General features: G+C 55.2%; 1 protein-coding gene and 2 non-coding genes across 3 annotated transcripts in view; 1 reads left to right on the top strand and 2 right to left on the bottom strand.

Annotated features, from left to right (window-relative positions):
- Nucleotides 1-19,229, bottom strand: part of LOC120375373 (zinc finger protein 850-like) — a 477,476-nt gene that overhangs the window by 279,114 nt on the left and 179,133 nt on the right. The gene's annotated exons all lie outside the window — the stretch shown is intronic.
- Nucleotides 7,727-7,808, top strand: TRNAS-AGA. The gene has a single exon. It is a non-coding gene; the product is annotated as a tRNA-Ser (tRNA).
- On the bottom strand, nt 11,183-11,276 carry TRNAI-UAU. The gene is made up of 2 exons: nt 11,239-11,276; nt 11,183-11,218 (listed from the first exon to the last, which is right to left on the bottom strand). It is a non-coding gene; the product is annotated as a tRNA-Ile (tRNA).

The raw sequence follows: 19,229 nt of genomic DNA, 5'->3' as shown, positions 1-19,229 counted from the left end.
CGACTAAATCTCCGCACCTAGACAGCCGGTCCGTCCGCTGCACCCCAATCCCCCATGCCTGAGCCTCCCTGCCAAAGCCCTGCACCTGGCTCCAGAGAATTAAGTCTCACGTGTCGCTGGGAACTCAACTTCTTGTGCCCAGAGAGTCTCGGCCCCCTCAGCAGATGACCTGAGAAACACAGTGTCCGGCTTTTCCAAAGAAGAGCTTAGACCCCCTCATCATGTGGCCTAAAGGATAAGGCATCTCCCTGTGGATCGGATGATTCAGGATTTGAGTCCCCTCGTGGTTGTGCTCACTTTGTGCTGCAAGTCCTGCTTTCTTCAGGGCTGGAACCTCTTCTTAGCCGCTCAGGCCGATGCTCTGGCTTCAGCTAGAGCCCCGGAAAGGAGTTGGGGGGTGGGTGTCACAAAGGCTGGGGCATGAGCCCCAGGTGCTTCCAGTCTTGCCTTTGCTGAAAGTCCCCAGGGCAATGGGGAGAGGCCAAAGCTCCAAGTTAGCCGCACTGACAGGCCAGGCAGTGTAATGAGGGAGTCACCAGGCCAGGGGGTCCCATCCTCCGTGGGAGCTGGAACTGCCTGGGCCAGAGTGGGGCAGAGCTAAGGAGAGAGCAGGAGCCCGAGAAGAGCCGGGGAGCAGAGCTGCACTGGTGTAGTGCCAGAAACTGCTCCCTGTAGGACTTTGCTACCTGTAGCAGTTACTGATACCTGAGGTTGTTCTTATTTGCTGACTTATCCTAATTGGCTAAAACTTGACAGAGGTTTCTCTAGCAAAGGCCAGTCCCTGGCCCCTTGGTCCAGACATCCTCATTCACACCAGGCTGGGGTGACCAGATGTCAAAGATGAAATATCGGGACGCGGGGGGCTGAGCAAAAAAATAAAAAGCCGGCGGCAGAGCTAAAAAAAAAAACGCCAGAGGCTCCCCACCACCACCAGGCAGCAGTGGCACAGCCCCGTCTCCACCCAATTCTTGGCTCCGACCCCCGATACACCCCCAGCTCCCCCATCCCCTCGCTCCTGGGCCCAGCCTGGGCTCCGAGCTCTGCAGCCGAGCTGCACTCCAGGTCCCTCCTGCAGCTACCGGGCAAGGGGCGAACCAGGCAGCCAGGCCCGGGTCCTCCCGGCAGGAGGATGTCTGCCCCACGTGTGTCTCCACCCACCACCCACATGGGTCCTGCCTGCTCCGTGCTGCCCCCAGCCCCACTGCGCTGCCCTGCTCCCTCCATGCTGCGCTCCCGGCCATGGCCATGGCCCGTCTGCAAACCTGGGAGGGAGGAGGATGCCGCTTGCTTGGGGAAGAGGCAGGGCCAGGGCGAGGATTTGGGGAAGGATCCAATGGGGCAGTGAGGGGGTGGGGCTGGGGGCAGGGCCAGGGCGAGGATTTGGGGAGGGATCCAATGGGGCATTGAGGGGTGGGGCTGGGGCAGGGCCAGGGCGGGATTTGGGGAGGATCCAATGGGGAAGGAGGGGTGGAGTCGGGGGCGAGTGTCCCTCCGGGCTCTGCCTGTGTGCCGGAGCAGAGGGCAAAATTGTTCGTTTGTCCAGTGTCCCGACCAAACATCGGTCAGGACGTGGGACAAACAAGCAAATATCGGGACAGTCCCGATAAAATCGGGACCTCTGGTCACCCAACATCAGGCTTCAAGTTGAGAATCATTTCCCCTTCCCGCTCTGTGGGAGGGGAGACTTTTAAACCTGCTCTCTGTGCGATTGCACATGGCTAAGCAAAAAGAACAAACCCCCAATCCCCCCTGTGCCTTGGGAGCCAGGTTTGCGGGGGGAATTCTGTAGTTCAGATGACTTCACGCCTGGGCATTGGGATTCTTTACCAGTTTCTCTGGCACTGGGGAAATTTCACACTCACAGCTGTGATGGCTGAGTGGTTAAGGTGTTAGAGTCAAAATCCACTACAGTTTCCCTGTGCAGGTTCGAATCCTGCTCACAGCAAGGCCTGTGTTTTAGCCAGTCCCTCACCCAGGCAATACCTCTGTACAACCCCCTGAGACACTCTCAATTCTCTCCCCAAGTAAATCCTGTTCTGCTCCTTTCAGAGAGATCCCTGGGACACCACCTCACACTGTGTCCCTGAGGGGTCAGGCAAACTCTCATCACCTGTAGCCTCTGCCACTCACCTGGTGCCCCATAGATCAGCCATAGCCCTGGTTCTGCTCCTCTCTCTAGGGTGTGAAAGGAGCCAAGTGAGCGACTCCATGGGAGCTACGGGGCTGCAGAACCAACAGAGAAAAAATAGGTGCTCAGGGCCCACTGGCAGCCAACTCCTCCCTCCCCCGCCCCACTACAGGCCTTGCTGACAAGCTCCTCCTCTTCCCCTTCAGCACCTCCCACCTGCCAGTGATCAGCTGTTCAGTGGGGTGCAGGAGGCGCTGGGCAGGGAGGGGGAGGAGCAGGGAGAGGAAGAGGTGGGGGAGGGAGAGTAATGGGGCAGGAAGGTGCAGGCCGGGAAGAGATGGGACAGGGGTGGGGGGGTGGGGGTTGGATGGGGCCAGGGCTTGGGGTGGAAAGGGGGGATTTGTCCTGGGCCCTTGACCCCTCTAGGGCCAGCTATCACAGTGACAATACAACTGACCAGCCTTGCGGGGGAGGCTGAGGGAGATCCGCACTCACCAGGTCTCTTCTCTCCCCCACGGTGAGCCAGACACTGCTCTCTCCTGGCTCTCACTCCAGCAGCTGGATGCCAAGGAGCCATTTCCCCACAGGAAGTGCATCGAGTGCCCCTGTGGTGCTGGGGGGGCTGGCGCCGCTGCTGCCTGTGGGGCTGGCAGAGGGGCCGATGTCTGCACAGACTCTCAGCTGCCAGGCCGGAGGGGGCACATGGGACCTTACCAGACTGGCTCAGTGAAGACGGGGGGTTGACAGAGCAATACAGACGCTCTCCAGAGCACGGAGCAGCAGCCGCCCATGCAGCCAGGCAATGAGCATTTCCCACAGCCTGGAGCCGAGGGGGAGGCGGCAGCTGCTGTTCCAGCTCCTGGGGGACAGGCCCTGTCAGCCAACAGCCACTTCTTACTCCCCACAGCTAAGGGCGTCGGGTTCCTCCGGTGGGGGTGTGGAGCAGCCGTTCGTTTTCCTGTTCGCACTCCTCTGCAGTGTGAAAATCGGGGAGGGGAGGCAGAAGCCCCACTTCCCTCCCGAAATGATGCCCAGTGGGGGAAGCCAGGACAACAGGGTGGGGTGGCAGGTGGTGGCCAGACTCTCACCGCCAGGGTCTAGTCTAGCTCAGGGTCCAGCTCAACCTCCTCCCCGCGCCACTGGCCCCCAGTCCCCTTCCACCACCAGGTCAACCCGGGCACTAGGGCAGGAACAGGGTGAGGAAGCAAGTCAAGCTGAGCAAGGCAGGCAAAAGCGAGTCTTGTCTTCATGGGCACCTCACAATGACATCCTTTTTGTGTGCAACTGCTGCAAAAACATCCCAGGCAGAGAAGCATCAAACCCCAACAGTCCTACGCAGCTGCCAAAGTAGCTTGGTTGGGTGAACGTTAGCTTCAAAACCTTAAAGTCCTTGGTTCAATCCTGGCCTTTGATGGGTACTTTCATCTCTCTTTATACAGGGGCAGCTTGTCCTCTGGAAGCTCCTTTACCTGAGGCAAGTACCTGGCTTTGAGCTCCCCAGCAGGACCACAGAGTGGGGGCTTCCACCTGCAGAGCCGGCTCCAGGCTTTTTGCTGCCCCAAGCAAAAAAAATTTGGGGTGCCCCCCACCCCAGCCCTGGGCTCTCACCCCCCACCCCCCAGTGTCCCCCCACCCACAACCCCTGCTGCCCCAGTGCTGGGCTCTCTCCCTCACCGCACCCCACCCCACCCCTACTGCCCCGGCCCTGGGCACCCCCCCACCAGTGCTGACTGCCCACTCCCCCCTCACCTCCAGCTGGTCGGGCGCTGGCAGGGTCGGGGTAAGCAGTGGGGCTCCTGGGCCGGGCCTCAGCCCAGGGTCCCTCCAGCCAGGGCTCCCGCCTCCAGGACCAGCTGGGACCTGGGAGGGCAGAGCCGGGGGACTGTCCTGGCAGGAGGCTGAGGAGCCAGGGCAGGGTAGCCCCAGAGGGAGTGGAGCCCCAGAGAGCGGGACGTGGGCCCCGCATGGCAGCGCCCCGCCCCCTATGACCCCGCTGCTGCTGCTGCTGCTTCTGGCCCCCCTGCTGTGGTGTTGGGGGGCAGCCGCCCTGCAGCACCTGGTGTCCCCTGCTTGGAGCCTGCCTGGACAAGCCACAAGTGTTGGACAGACAAAGCTACACAGGAGCTTTTCAGAGGGAAAGACAAAGACGCCACAATTATTATGAGAACAGTGCGATTTATGGCCAGTAACTAATATTTTAATCCTTATACACACACACATTATACCTAATACCTATACACACACACACACACCCCCATCCATCAGATGTTCTGCAGCTGCTGCATAGTTACCAGCCCTGAACACAGCTTGAGTTTGTGACTTGAGTTTGCAGCTTGGGTTCGTAGCTTGTGGCGGTAACTGGCCAGGAAAGCCGGGCACAAGGACGAGCTGGGTCTCTGTGGGGCCTGCACCGACATCCTTCCATGTTGGCAGCAGAATGTTACCCTCCAAAGTCTCCCATCTCACCTGTCCTTTTTGTAGGCTTTAGTTTGAATCCAGAGCCTGTAGGTCTTGCTGTGTCACTGCCTCTGGGTTTGGTGAGCGATCACCCGTCAATTGCAGGCGTGACTTTCAGCCCGGGACCTGGCATTGATCTTCCTTCTATTGCACCTTTTCTTTTTAGGGTGGCCTCTTCTTACTTTGTTAGGGCTCCTGTCTGCATCTTCAGCCGGTGGGGTTTGAACTTTATTTCATCAGGACAGGCTGGGGCTGGAGGTTGATTCCATCATCCACACATGCCTCATTCACACATCTAACCTAAACTAATAAGAGTACAGCAGGGTTTGCAAAAATGAAGGTTGGAGGAAGCTATTACAAAATGAAGTGAGCGTTTTAAAACGGGGTTTGAATTACAATATGGCAAACAGAAGTTACAATATAGACAAGTGTAGTGAATGGTGAACAGAAGTTACATGGATAAACTGAACAATTAAAAACAATTTCATTCATCAGTTTTACAGGGGCTGCAGGTCGGGAGTGAGAGGCATCAGCAGAGCTGTCAGTCTGGAGGTCAGGACTGGGATAGCAGGGGCTGCGGGTCGGGAGTGAGGGGCACCAGTAGTGCAGTGACTGCAGAGCTCAGTGGGAGCCCAGGGGGCTGCAGTTCGGGAGTGAGGGGCACCGGTACAGCTGGGGGAAGCCCAGGGCGCTGCGGGTCGGGAGTGAGGGGCACCAGCAGAGCTGTGATTCTGGAGGTCAGGACTGGGATAGCAGGGGCTGCGGGTCGGGAGTGAGGGGCACCAGCAGAGCTGTGAGTCTGGAGGTCAGGACTGGGATAGCAGGGGCTGTGGGTCGGGAGTGAGGGGCACCAGAAGAGCTGTGAGTCTGGAGGTCAGGACTGGGATAGCAGGGGCTGCGGGTCGGGAGTGAGGGGCACCATGAGAGCTGGGGGAAGCCCAGGGGGCTGCAGGTCGGGAGTGAGGGGCACCAGCAGAGCTGTGAGGCTGGAGGTCAGGACTGGGATAGGATGATGGGCAGAGGGTGATTGGTGGAAGGGCCCATCTCTCTGGTCCTCGGCCAGGGAAGAAGGATGGGGCTGGAGTCTTGTTCTTCACATTCATGGTGCGAGTACAGAAGGTGCTGGAGCTCTGACCAGGGAGGGCATTAGGAACCCATTATCATGCAGGGAAACATTCAACCGCTGATCTATAATCTCAACAAAGAGTGTCCTGTATAGCCCAGAACAGGGCCAGTGCCAGTCCTCTAATCCTCCCATGGGCCAATAATGTCACTCATACTGCCCAGAACCCATCCCCCAAAACTCTGCCCCTCACCTGCCTAAGGCTCTGGGAGGAAGTTTGGGTGGGGGGAGGAGATCTAGGGTGCAGGACCTGGGTTGGGGCTGGGGATTGGGGTGCAGGCTCTGGGGGGAGTTTGGGTGCAGAAGGGGTGAGAGGCTGGTCTCTGGGAGGGAGTTTGGGTGGGGGAGGGGTTTCGGGGGTGCAGGCTCTGGGATGGAGTTTGGGTGCAGGGTGCAGGCTCTGGGCTGGGGCAGGGGGTAGCGGGAACAGGAGGAGGGGTGGGGTTGCAGGCTCTGGGCGGGAGCTTGGGGGCAGGCGGGAGGGGACATGTGGGAAGGGGGAGGGGGTGCAGGCTCTGGGAGGGGGTCAGGGATGCAGCACTTACCTGCGGCTCCAAGGTGGGGCAGGCTGGGGGGGCCTCCATGTACTGCTGCCCCCAGGCATCACCCCCACAGCGTCCCATTGGCTGCAGGGGCTCGGGGTGGGGGCAGCGTGCGGAAGCACAGCACCACCCTGCCCTGCCATGCGGAGGGGCCGGCAGCCACTGGAGCGAGCAGACAGGTGCTGCTCAGCTCTGCTGCACTGCCGGGACCCTGGGGGGGAGCAGGTGGGGCCAAGAGAGTGACCTGGTCCCAAAACTGCTGGAGCCCCACGGGCGAGACCTGGGAACCAGGACTGCCAGCCAGACAAACACCTTGAAGAGGAGGCGTCCCTCTGCCTGTCAAAAACTGATCTTCCTCCTTCAGTTCAGTGACAGCCTGAATTGTTCCTTATCCCAGCAGAGCCGGAGGACTGAAAGCAGCAACATCAAACCCCTGTATAGCTCGCAGGAATGGACATAAACACTCCCTGGTAGCTGAGGAGATGTTCAGCTTTGCCCTTGGTCAACTACAAGGCTAAAGGGAAAGGAGGTGGCACCAGGTATAAAGAGTGAAACACGACACATCATAGTTATGCCCATGGTGGCTGCAAAATCTTTTGATGTACTTCTTCTTATCAGCAGTGTATTGTTTTCTCTGGAGCCTAGGCCTTGACTATACCTTGGCCAAGAAATTTGTAATTTGCTAAAATAATCGACTGCCCCTGGTGAAGACAATGGACTTGACACCCACTGGGGTGTCCCTACACAGGTACAAGTACTAACAACAGTGGCTGCCTTTTAGCCATAGATTTTAATCAGGGCAATAAATTGAAACAAACCCCTGTTAAATCATTTCTCAGCCCGAGTCCTTCACCCACATTCCCTAGAGCATTGGGCCACCGTGTGGACATTTCATTTCTGACCTCAGTTTCACACAGAGACAAAATTTCCTTTGCACAGATCCATAAACAGCAAAATCTCCCTGTGTCTCTGGTCTGAGCCAGGGCATTCCATGCCAGTGAACCTTTCTCTCCTGCAATGCGATGGTCAGACAGAGGGGTCATGGCACCTGCATCCCTGCCAGGGAGATATTGGCTCCGCTCTTTCTTTCTGCTGCTGTTGTTAGTCCATGAAACATCAAGGGTGGAATGCAAGGCTGAGTTCATGCACCAGCCCCCTGAAAAATTTCAGTGCCCCAGAGAAATCCAGCCACCTGCTATTGGAACGATGTGCTGGAGATTTGACTAGGAAAGGGACTGTCTGAATTGTCAGAGTGGGGAATGAACAACAATCTACAGCAATGTCATTAACACAAACTCACTCCCATCATGCTCCAGCCAGAAAGGAAATGGGCAGGAATTCTCGCTGTTCACCCAAGGACACACTTACACTCATGCGCAGCCGTGAGTGTGCTGGGGAAGCTGGTCTGAGCAAACAATTTAAAGTGACAATTCAGTGAGAACAAAATCATCATGCAGTGAAATGGCTGCATATCAAGTAGTTGTGGCCGAGTGGTTAAGGCGATGGACTAGAAATCCATTGGGGTCTCCCTGCGCAGGTTCGAATCCTGCCAACTACGCAAGCGCTGTGCTGCTGTTGTTATTATTGTAGTCTTAGTGCCTGAGCATCCACAGTGCGAACTGGAGATAAATCTAGTTTCACTCTGTTTACACTTAAAATGCTGCTGTGGTGCTGCTATAGCACTTTGGAGTAGACAGTGACTGGAGGGATTTTCCCATCAATGTAATAGCTGCATGGAGAGAACAATTCTTCCTTTTCTTTAGCACTATCTAACCCGGGCTTAGGTCACCTTAACTATATGGGTTTGATGGGGGGGTCACACCCTGGGAGACATTGCTCTGTCAGTTCAGTGCCCAGCGTACACCAGCCCTTAGATCCCTCTTGGTATTTCAATGCAGGCACTGACCTGTGAGAGGAAAACATCAGCTCACAAACACAGAGACTGAATTTCCCACATTTAATCTCGCTGCACTTTCCAGAAAGTCACAAAATTCAATTCATTCTTGCTAGGACAGAGAAAAAATAAGTGATACTAAGTTTTTGGCTTGATTAAATAAAATTAAGTGTTTAATTAATATAGTAAAAATCTGTACTGATTCCTCTAACTAACACCATAACGTGAAATAGGAACAGAGACAAACCTTGTCAGTGACGACTAATTTCACAAATGATCTTCCCATTAGTAAGTAATTGCCACACTGCCCCTATTGGAGGTCTGGGCATCTCCAGTGTCATTGCTCTGCGTTCACCTTCCCCTAGAATTGTTCTCAGACGTTCGACTTCCTCTGTGGCATGGGGCTCGGGTCACTTGCTGGAGGATTCCCTGCACCTTGAGGTCTTTAAGCCACAATTTGAGGACTTCAATAACTCAGACATAGGTTAGGGGTTTGTTACAGGAGTGGATGAGAGAGATTCTGTGGCCTGCATTGTGCAGGAGGTCAGACTAGATGATCATAATGGTCCCTTCTGACCTTAAGTCTATGAATCTAGTCCCAAATTTGGAAAACGGTGCAGTTCAGAATGAGAATAGTGACCCCGTCTCCTTCCTGCACCTGCTCTACATTGCTCCACAGCAGCTTCTCCACCTGCAGAATCACCCCAGCCCTGCAGTGCAGCCGCCCAGGGTTCAGCAGGGGCCCCTGGCAAGGACCGTGGGTGCAGCTAACAGCCCGGTGTGCCTGGCAGTGAGGCAGCTGTAAAAAAGCAACCCACCCCCCCAGAAGTACAGAGACTGAATTCCCCAACTTTAACATCACGACCCCCTGCAGAAAGCCACACGTCAGTTGTATTTTCACATGGAGATGCAAAAATCAAGTGACCAATTTTTGAGTTGAGTAAATAAAGTTGAGGAGATAGTTATTACCGTATTTTTGCATGTATAAGACGCCCCCATGTATAAGACGCCCCCACTTTTCTAACCCCAAATTCAGGTTTTTGTTTTTTTTTCTCCCCTGCTTTGCCGCTCCGGCCATGCCCCAGGTTTTTTTGTTTTGTTTTCTTTTCCCTCCAGCCGCACTGCAGCTGTCCCCCCCGACTTTGCTGCTCAGGCCCAGGAAGAGGACGCGGAGGTAGGGGTAGAGGGAAGGACGAGGGCCGTGCGCCCGGCTGGTCTCCGGCGGCAGCCCTGCCCGGCTCCTGCCGCGTCCCTCCCCGGCCGCGCGACTCCTGCCGCCCGGCTCCCCGGCTCTCCCGGTCCCCAGCCGCCCGGCTCTCCCGGTCCCCAGCCGCCCGGCTCCCCGTGTCCCCAGCCGCTGCAGTACCCGGACCGCACTACCGGAGCCGGGGTGGCGGGGAGCCGCCCGGCTCCCCGCGTCCCCAGCCGCCTGGCTCCCCGGGTCCCCGGCTCCCCGCGTCCCCAGCCGCCCGGCTCCCCGCGTCCCCAGCCGCCCGGCTCCCGCGTCCCCAGCCGCCGCAGTGCCCAGACCGCACTACCGGGCCGGGAGCCAGGCGGCTGGGAGGCGGGAGCCGCCAGCTCCCTGGTCCCCAGCCGCCCGGCTCCCCGTCTCCCCAGCTCCCCGCGTCCCCAGCCGCCCGGCTCCCCGTCTCCCCGGCTCCCTCGGTCCCCAGCCGCCCGGCTCCCTCGGTCCCCAGCCGCCGCTGTGCCCGGACCACACTACCGGAGCCGGGCAGCCGGGGACGCGGGGAGGTGGGGAGCCAGGCGGCTGGGGAGCCGCCCGGCTCCCCGGCTCCCCAGTCCCCAGCTGCCGCGGTGCCGGACCGCACTACCGGGCCGGGCAGCTGGGGACGCGGGAGCCGGGAGCGGGCGGCTGAGAGCCGCCTGGCTCCCAGCCGCCCGGCTCCCCGGCTCCCCAGCCGCCCGGCTCCCCCAGTCCCTAGCCGCGCGGTGCCCGGACCGCACTACCGGGCCGGGCAGCTGGGACGCGAGAGCCGAGGCGGGCGGCTGGGGAGCCGCCTGGCTCCCCAGCCGCCTGGCTCCCCTCCCCGCGTCCCCAGCCGCCCGGCTCCCCGGCTCCCCCGGTCCCCAGCCGCCGAGTGCCCGGACCGCACTACCGGAGCCGGGCAGCCGGGGACGCGGGGAGCCGCCCGGCTCCCTGGCTCCCCAGCCGCCCGCTCCCCGGCTCCCCGCGTCCCCAGCTGCCCGGCTCCGGTAGTGCGGTCCGGGCACTGCGGCGGCCGCGACCCCACCTACCCGGATGCCCGGCTCCGGACACTGCCCGGCCCCGCGCTCCGAGCTCCAGCCGCGGATGGATAGTAGCGCCACCAGCCACGTGCAGGCAGCACGGTAAGGGGGCAGGGAGGGGGTGTTGGAGAGAGGGCAGGGGAGTTCCGGGGTGGGGGGGATGGATAGGGGTTGGGGGGGTCAGAGGGCAGGGAACAGGAGGCTTACTTCCGTGTATAAGACTACCCTCAATTTTTAGGCTAAGGATTTTAGGAAAAAGTATAGTCTTATACACGGAAAAATACGGTAATCTCACGAAAATACACTAAAGATCCCTCAACATAACACCTGAAGGTGAAATATGAACAGAGACAAACCTTGTCAGCAAAGGCTCATTTTCCAAACAATCCTCAAAATGTTACTAATTCCCACCCCTCCTCCACAGGAGCTCTGTGCAGTGTCACTGTTCTGCAGGCAGCTTCCCATTAAATGCTGTTGTGGGACATTCCCAGACCTGGAAATGTACAAATGACAGAATTTGAAGAACAAACCTGGCTCCCCGCACCAGGCGGGATTTGAGTGTTTCGTCCCTGTCACTTAGTCTTTGTCAATAGTACAGATGCCAGGGGCAGGACTCCAGGCTCTGCTTGAGGGATCCTGGCACAGGGGCTGGTGGGGAGTAAGGATGGTAGATTCTGACCTGGAGAGGAGGTAATAAGTGAAGGGGGCATTTCCTGAGGGTCCCCAGGGCTGGAATTCTACATCCCACAGGCCAAATGAGGGGGTGACACCACTTGGTTAATGAAAACCAGTGCTCCAGGTGAGGCTTGAACTCACAACCTCAGCATAGCTCCTCTCAGCACTGCCCTATAAGTACTATGCGCTAACCAATTGCGCCACTGGAGCACTTGTTAATTGGGATTCTCCAAAACCCCTAGGTTGATACAGGCGAGGCGTGACCCCAAAACATCCTCAGTGGAGTTGAGAGCAGGTAACGACAAGTGTTGTACTTGGTGGGGTGGATTCTTCTTAAGGGTTCCAGGCCCCATTTGACCCTTTTGTTCTTCCCTGTGTAATAACAGAGCTGGTTCAGACTCAATGGAGAGTCTTGCTGCAGACCAACAGATCTGAAATCACTGAGAACCAGCTCTAAGCATTAGTCCTGCTTTGGGACAGTGTCTCTCATGCAAGAAACTGCCCAGTCTGCGCTAGCAGTGAGGCTCCCTCACTAACAGCTGAAATCAGGGAGAGCTGTGTGAGGTGCAGGGCCCCAGGGGTGCCTGAACAGGGGGGAACAACACCCCACGGCTTTTAAAAATGGGAGGGCTCTGCCTTGCCACTTTGTAATGACCGTAAGGACGAGTGCGGGGGGGAGGGGTGGAGAGCAGTGAGCGGGAGGCGGGGTCTCGGGCGAAGAAGCAGCGTAAGACTGGGTCCTTGGGAATAAGGGGTGGGGCAGGGGCGTGGCCTCGAGTGGAAGGGGTGGGGCTACTGTTTGGGCTCTGGTGGCCGCTACTTTTAGGCAGGGCAAGTGCGGGGGGCAAGTGGGGCAATTTGCCCCACAAGCCCTGGCCAAGAATCCCTTCCCTGGCTAGAGGCACTGTTGCATCGCAGGCGTATATGAGCAAAGCTCTTCAGTCAGTTTGATTGGCAGCAAAAGGTCCTTTATTTCTTTCCAGCATACATCTTTATACTCTTGAAGCAGGCAAGCAAGCAATTGCTAATTGGTTAACAAAAATTTACACAGCCGCAGCTGTAACCCCATAGGGTAATTATCATCCTAACACCTGTTTGACTTATCATCCTATTTACTGCCTACCAGCAGATAAAAACTAGCCTCGACCTTGAAGTCTAAACACTTCAGCTCTCACATACTTATCTGCCAAGTTCCCACATCTCCCGCCTTTTCTCAAAATAAAAAAATAAAAAAAAGAAAAAAGGCATAAGCAAAACATTCCCAACTCATAACATCATAACACTACAATCTATCACAAACCAAAATTAAAACTTTATAAAACCAACCTATATAACCATGCAATTCTTAACATAACCCCAACAACACCAAACAAAAACAAAGCACAACAAATAAATGGTGTAAATTCTACAGGATTCCCCCCTTCTCTATAGCACACCAACTTGTGGCAAACTTCTATTACCAAATCATCCCTCAGATGTCAGGTGATCAAACTGACACTGAGGGAGGGGGGGGGTCCTAGAAAAACACAACATAAACCACATAAAACGCAAAAAACAATTCTGGCCAGAAACAAACAAAGAAACAAACAAACAAACATAAAACACATAACATAAATTTAACTCTGTAAACAAATGCATGGTATATCAAGTACTAAGCAGCTAACATCCATATTCCTCAATTATCTAAAATACAAAAACAAATATACCCCTACTGGGCAATCAATCATTACTTAAAATACACAAATACCCTTATTAATTTCAGACAAAACAGAATCACTTCATCAATTAAATCATTTACAGTAATACAATTGCATCTTGGCTTACTTCTAAATTCAAAGCTATTCACAGCTTAAGGGTTCTTACTATTAACTTCTACCTTTTATCACACCCGACCAAAATCACCTCTTATATACCCTTAGCCTAATACAATTACAATAACATAACACAATATACAATCTTCAACTAATGCAACAAAATTATTTATGACCAAACAATTGCAAACTAATTTCTTTGCTTAAATTTATTTACAAACATTTCAAAAACACCAAAAACTTTTCTCTTTAGCATCTTTACAAAATTCAACTGCTATTCCCTCCAGCAACCACAGAGTTAACTTTGTACTCTGCCTAACATTACTCGCTAGTAGTTAATTACCTTTTCTATCAACTACACCCTCAAGGTTATCAACCAGTATTCCAAGCTTGTTGTCTGTTGCCCGCCGCCTGGCCCCGATCCTTTTTTCCTCTTCAAGTTCTCTATCTATCGCGTGCCTGCCTGGGCCCGATCCAAAGCACTTTACATAAAGGTATTTTGGGTCACATAAATTCAAAGCCATTCTCCCAAATTACCTAAATTTATGCCTAAATAACACCATAAACTCCCCCCCCCCTTTGAGAATACTCAACAAACCTTTTGGCTGAGTTTTCTCAAACTTTAAAAACAAAAAACAATTAGGCTCTAAAAAACAGGGGTAGTAATGGGGGGGGGGGTAATACCATTTACAATCCAATTAGGGAGGGCAATACATGCTAAAAAAAATTCCACAACACAGGGCGCAGCCTGTAAAATAAACCCCAAAATCCAATCAATACCACATTTTTTAGCAGGAGTCCCACATTTTTTCCTGCCAGTGTGCAATTCTTTGCTTCTTTACCAGGGTCAGTTCTCAATGCCCTTTTAGTCAGGAATTTCTAGACATTGGCAATATCAATGATGTGAGTGTTTTTTCTTCTGGTCCACCACCATCGTGGTTCAAGTTCTACGGGGGAAATTATCAGGATATCATCCTATACATTCAGGCAAAGCAAAAATTATTTCAATCAATTAAATCATTCAGGGAGGATCAAACAAAAAGGATCCTGGCACAGCTAACAAGCAGTTGTCCTCCAGGGGCTCAGGGTGTGTACATCTTGTTGCTTTCTCAGTCATTCCATCCACCATTGCAGCAGTCATCTCTAATACTGACACTGTTGCAGTTTCTTCAGTCCTACTGTTTGCAGCCTCAAATCCTGAATGAGCAGTGGTAATATCTTGGACTAGTTCAGGAAATAGTTTTCCAGGCACTGCTTCTAAAGGCTTTAAAGTTTCAGCTGAGGTTTCCATAGATGTTACAGTTTCTGCAATGATTTGTTCTTCAATTGCTGCAGCTGTAACAGGCACAAATGTTTTTTGAGCCCCAGAGCTTTCAATACTAAAAATGGGTGAGCCAGTATCTGCCAGCTGCACAGCTAAATTCTCTTGCTCCTCTTCGTCTCCCTTTCCACACACAGGCAGTTCTTGAGGACACATGGCGCTCTGTAGAGGGGCCCCATTTACAACTGCCCCTGGGCATTCTGATACTAGGTTAGATGGCGCATCTCCTACATCATTCTGCATGGGGGCCTCAGCTGCAACCGCTTCAGTGGGCTCTGATTCCAAGGTAAACACAGGATCTTCTACCTCTGTCGTCCCAGGTGCCTCAGTTACCCCACTCTGCATTGCATCCCCAATAAAAGCTTCCTGAGTGATCTGCCGCCCATCGGATCCCTGAAGCCGAGCGGTTCGGGTGGGCTTGCGCAAAGTGATGTCCATAGCAAAGGCAGTTTGGGGAGGGCCAGTGGATCCAAACCCTCGAGACCCGCGGTCAATCGGGGTCGATCGGGGCACACATCCCTTGAAAGGTATTAACTGAGCAAGACGTGTACCAGCAGTTATAGTCACAGGGGGACAAAGGGCACGTACCATTATCCCAATATTCCCCGTATAGTCGGCATCAATAAGGCCAGGCAAAACAAAAATACCTTGTTTTGATGTTGACGAGCGGCCAATCAAAAGGGCACTCAGGCCAAATCCTAATGGACCATCGGTGTTGGAAGGAAGAACTTGAACCTCGTCAGTCTCTAAAACTACATCTGTCGCTGTGGCCAAATCCACTCCGGCACTGCCACGCAGGTTGCTCGGGAGGTGTTCCAGGCAGCGGGTTGGCGGGTGGAGGCACTTGTGTCGTCGCGCTCCTCCGAGGGCGCTCCGTGATCCGTTCCGGCAGCGGTGTTCCATCCTTCTTATGCGCCCAACAGTCGGCGCGATGTCCAAACTTATCACATCGTGTGCAAGCGCCAGTTGCAGCTTCAGGTAACACATCAGAGGCCCGCTGCTCATTTTGCATAGGGCAGTCCCGCCGGAAATGCCGGGTTTTCCGCAACAAAACAGGGCCGGCTGGCCGGGTCGGTTTTCTAGCCCCCCGCTGTCGCCCGAGCAGGGGTTGTAACGCCACGGCCAGTGCAGAGGCCTGTGCCTTAGCATGAATTGCTGCCTTATCCGTCTCCTCAAGCATAGCGGCCCTACCACATGCCTCAATCATTTCCATCAGGGTCACAGTCTTGGGCAAGGTGGCTAATATACGGCGGCAAGTGGGATTTGCATTCTGGGTTGCAAGATCAAGTCCAACTGCAGTTCTGGCCTCTGGCGTCAGATTAGGAGATCTATCAATAGCCTCTCGAAGGCGATCCAAAAAGGTGGAATACGGTTCCGATGGGCCTTGCATAATTTTAGCGTAGGGAGGGCTCGGCTTTCCCATCTGGGGCACCGCTTTAAAGGCAGCCAAAGCCAGTTCCTGCGACTGCTGCAGGATCCGGGGATCGAGGCGGGCTTGCAAATGCGGGTCAACAAGCGACCGGCTCCCAAAAACATATCAGCAGTGGCCCGCGCCGAGGATCATCATCCGGTAAATCCAAATTGCGGACAAGAGCCAAGTCAACTCTCTTAGCCCAATCATCTTTCCACAACAATTTCTGTGTAGGTGTAAGAAGCATGTCAGCTAGCTTAATCGCATCATACGGACACATTGCTTGGCCAGCAAATACCTGTTCAATGATAGACTGTACATACGGATTATCTAGTCCATAAGCCATGATCGATTTCTGTGCCTCACGGATCAACTTCCAGTCCAAAGGGCCCACCGTCTATAATTAGGGTGTTGAGGGTCTGGCGTAATCACCGGAAAGGCCTCAGGTGTTAGACCTTCAAGGATGGCTTCTCTTAAAACCCCATGCCAGCGCTGTACCGGATCCGGAGGGTCCCCAGTTGGAGGGTCCCCGGGGCCAGGTGGGGCGGGGGGGCGAGTCGAATGAAAGCGCTTGTGAAGATGCGATCGCGATGATCCAGGTGGAAGACTTTCCAATTGGTCCAACTTGTCACATATATGCTGCAGCTGTCGACCCTGGCGCTCCATCTCCTTATAGAAGGCATCAGACTGAGTAAACTGAGTAAACGTAGTCAAATCGGGATATGGGTTCGATGGCACATGTTCCACCCGAGCCTCCTCTGTCCCCCCGCAATCGTGGCACCCCCAGGCCCCGTGGACACGGCATGGCTTTGGAGGGGGTGCATACGGCAAGGCTGTCTCCATAGGCTCGGGCGTATCGGGGGGTAACGGGACCGTAGCAGGATCAATCATGTCGGGGCCGATAGCCACATTGGAGGGTAGTGGGGCCGTAGCAGGGGCAACATCATCCATAGGGTAGGGGTTGGAAGCCAAAGGTATCACCGTGTCCTCACCACCGAAAAACTCTCTGGCTCCAACCGGCAACACAGAAGGCATTCCGGGCGTTGGGCGGCAAAGCTCAGAAAGGGCCGCCTGCACTCCTGCCTCGGCCGTGAGAGTTTCTACTATCTCCTTCGCCTTATTCCATACTGGACTCAGGGAGAAGGCCTCCTTATCGCCCTGAGCCACCGACTTCCAAAGCTCGGAGCCTAGCCGCTCCCAAACAGTTTTATCAAAAATTGTACTTGGTTGAACAGAAAGTCCCCTTCTCCGTCCCCACCGCAGCAGACGGGATAACGTATTAGAGGGGAGCTTCTCTCCCTGCCGCTCCGCGATGCGCATCAAACATTCATGCACCGTCCTTTCTTCCGCTGATGCAGTGGTTCCCATATTAGCTGCTCACCTCTGGGCTGGGGTGTGCCTCCCTTTTCAGACGCCCTGCGGCTTGCCACTCGACACTGAGCTCAGGTGCGCCCCTCTTTTCGGACGCCCTGCGGCTCCTAGCCGCTCGACACTGAACTCAGGTGCGCCCTTCTCTTCGGACGCCCTGCAGCCGCCGCTCGACACTGAGCTCAGGTGCGCCCCTCTTTTCGGACGCCCTGCGGCTCCTAGCCGCTCGACACTGAGACTCAGGTGCGCCTCCTTTTCCTCCTTTCAGTTCAGGCCACCAACACTATCCTCATTCAATCACGTCGGGGTCACCATTTGTTGCATCGCAGGCGTATATGAGCAAAGCTCTTCAGTCAGTTTGATTGGCAGCAAAAGGTCCTTTATTTCTTTCCAGCATACATCTTTATACTCTTGAAGCAGGCAAGCAAGCAATTGCTAATTGGTTAACAAAAATTTACACAGCCGCAGCTGTAACCCCATAGGGTAATTATCATCCTAACACCTGTTTGACTTATCATCCTATTTACTGCCTACCAGCAGATAAAAACTAGCCTCGACCTTGAAGTCTAAACACTTCAGCTCTCACATACTTATCTGCCAAGTTCCCACAAGGCACCTTTTTAATTTTTACTCACCGGGCGGTGATCCGGGTCTTTGGCAGCACTTCAGCGGCGGGTCCTTCAGTGCTGCCGAAGACGCGGAGCGAGTGAAGGACCCGCCGCCACTGAAGACTCGGACGCCGCCCAGTGAGTACAAGCGCCACAGCGGGAGGCGTGTTTTTTTATGTCCGCTCCCCCGCTTTGCCGCAGGCCCCCGCATCCTCTGGGCGGCCCTGCTTTTAGGGAGCCTGCCCCGCTCCTGGTGGGACCACAAGACGTCCCAGAGCAGAGAGGGTGGCCAGCAGAGCAGTGACAGGGGGGAACGGCAAGTGGCCAGCAATGTGGCCAGACAGAGGAGGGAGAAAGGGGCTTTCCCCCCGGGAAGTGAGAGGTGAACTCTGGGTTTTCACTGACCCAGGGCAGCAGCTGTGGGTGAGGTGCAGTGAAGGTGTGTGTTCGTGTATGTTTGCAATTGTGTGTGTGTGTGCTCTGCTGCCTTCTGCCGGCGCGACAACCGTTTCTCTGTATGTCACAGCCCCCATACCATTGACCCTGGTGGTGATTTCCCCATCTTACAAGGGCTGGCTGGCCTGACCCTTCTCCCCTCTGTGAAGTGTGGCAGAGGCTGCAGCTCACCCCCTGTGGGGCAGGAGGGCCAAGGTGCAGGCACTGGGCTCCGATGCACCTGGAGAGCAGCTCAGGTGAGGCAGGGCAGGGCGTGTGGTGTCCGTTCTGCATTGCCTGGTGCTGGGCCATTACACAATCCCCAGCCATGCCGCACAGCGCGCCCTGAAAGGGAGTGGGGGGCCAAGGAGATGATCCAACACGAGGAGATCATTCTCATTGGTAGCTGTCCAGTGGCAGTGAGTTCCACAGGCCTTGGCACACGCTGTGTGGGGCAGGAGGTCCTTGTGTTGGGAGCAGTGGGAGTGAACTGTGTGCAGTTGTGTGTCTGTGCACGATTGTGAATATTGTGGTGTGGGGGGGTGATTGTGAGTGCGGCTGGGGGTGTGATTGTTTCTCTCTTTGGGGTTGGGCTAGCATGTCCCTCTGGGTGTGTTGTGTGTGAGTGTTCTTGGGATTGTGTGAGTCCCTTTGTAAGTCTGTGTGTGTGTGTGTCAGTGTCACTTGCTGCAAAGCCATTTCCTACTGGATACAAACAGTGTCTCACCCACCCACCCACACACACACACACAGAGCGGGGCTCAGCCCCACCAGCAGGGGGCAGCAGGGACACACACGTCTCTCCTGGGCCAGCTTGGACAATTTCCCATCACGACCCGGCACAGTGCTGGTGCCCCCACACGGGGGTGGGCAGTGACCGGGCGGGGCTTTGGGGGCGGGCACAGCGGGGGGGGGCTGGGGGAAGGACTCATTCAGGTCTGTCCGGGGGTGACGCTACCCCTGGGCAATTCCCTGGTGGCACCCACCCCTAAGGCTGGCCCTGGCTATGGGCTTCAGAGGGAGTGAGCAGACCAGGCAGCCATGGAGAGCTCCAGCCCCTGTTCTCCCCTCCCAGCTTCTAGCAATCAGAGGCCAGGGACATTCTTATGACAGGTACTGCTCAATAACGAGCCAAAGTACATTCATATTCCTCATCTGAGTCAGATGCCACCCACCGAAGATTGATTTTCCTGTCTAGTGGTTGAGGTT

Source organism: Mauremys reevesii, linkage group 12, assembly GCF_016161935.1.
Source record: "Mauremys reevesii isolate NIE-2019 linkage group 12, ASM1616193v1, whole genome shotgun sequence".
In the NCBI taxonomy this organism is placed as follows: domain Eukaryota; kingdom Metazoa; phylum Chordata; order Testudines; family Geoemydidae; genus Mauremys; species Mauremys reevesii.
Note: the sequence above shows the minus strand (reverse complement) of the source record. Positions and strands in the feature narration are given on the sequence as shown.